At 40.2% G+C, this 1,262-nt stretch overlaps 1 protein-coding gene across 1 annotated transcript in view; it reads right to left on the bottom strand.

Moving 5' to 3' along the window:
• LOC101863141 (DNA damage-regulated autophagy modulator protein 1) overlaps nt 1-800 on the bottom strand; it is a gene marked incomplete in the record, with an annotated part of 18,832 nt that extends 18,032 nt beyond the window's left edge. Inside the window, 2 exon segments of the mRNA XM_035972856.1 lie at nt 87-90; nt 533-800.
• Nucleotides 801-1,262: the final 462 nt, after the last annotated feature.

Here is a 1,262-nt window from a genome sequence, read left to right as displayed (position 1 = left end):
TGTAGAATTCAACGCAAAATTTGTTGGCCTAGATCTAGGCTATAACGGTGAACGTGCACCGGGTGAGAATAGCCAAAAGACTCGCCTGCACTATTCTCACCCCGGGTGAGAATAGAGGTGGCCATACATGATAGAGACACTTCCATCTTTTGTGCCATGCGGTTGGCTATATATATTTCAGATGTAGTTACGTGATCAGAGGGGTATCCTGGTCTGAATTCAAACAAGATGGGCGCCACACCTAAAAATAGTTTGCATCCTTCTACGTTTAATCGCACACACATGAATACAGCTGGCCTTTTGAGAAATACTGAAAGTTTCAAAGTCAAAGAGATCTTCGACTTAGAATCATACTTGAATCTACATTCTACAATCTCTAGATCTAGATCTAGAGTCTAGATCTAGATTCTAGAAGTATTCTAAAACGTGAAGAATACAACCTCGGGGGTACAAAATGATCCCAGGGTGTACGGATAGACAAACTTTAAATAAGCATGATATTAAACAAGGAAGTTAAAAATTATTAGTCTACCTGAAGTGAAACTAAAAAGGACCTGCTGTAAGCATGACCTCGATCAACAGGCAAACAATGTTTCACAAGCTAAGTCAGCGTCGTCAGGCCTCTTTCACTTTGTCACAATTCTGTTTTAGGCTAGGCCTATCCGTTGTGCCCCCTGGCTGGAAGTGGAGCCTTCTGATTCTGACTGCTGATGAAAACAAAACAATCACAAAGAGCAGAGCAGACAACGTTATCAGCACACTAATACTTGGCCAGGTTTTCCATCTCCAGCTGTGGCCTTCGGACACGGCAAAACAGCTATTACTGTAACTGCCACATTGGCTTATGGGGACGGATGATAGGCTAGTTTCCTTCTTCAAATAATTTTTATTAATTAATATTAGGCCTACGACTGATCTGAAACAGATACTACAGACCATGGTTTGCAACGCACATCTCTACTCAGATGCCCATTTTTAAAAAAAATTAATTATCTTTATTATATAAGTCTTTTCCCATTACTCTTCCCTTCATGTAGGCTAGATCTAAGTTTAGAAACACGCTGCCAAGAGACGCAGCACCATTGAAATTGCTGCGAAGCAGGCCTGTGATGTATAATAATTTCTCAAATTGTTGACAGTTTCTTGAAGCAAAATAAATTCAATGCACTAGATCTATCAATCTTCGACTTTTCCAAATTCCAGGACTAGCAAAAGTCGTTTCCTACAGAACATTATATCAGTGGACATATGAGAGAGCAACT

This window comes from Aplysia californica, unplaced genomic scaffold, assembly GCF_000002075.1.
Source record: "Aplysia californica isolate F4 #8 unplaced genomic scaffold, AplCal3.0 scaffold00877, whole genome shotgun sequence".
Lineage (NCBI taxonomy): Eukaryota > Metazoa > Mollusca > Gastropoda > Aplysiida > Aplysiidae > Aplysia > Aplysia californica.
This window is presented reverse-complemented; position numbering and strand designations above follow the sequence as displayed.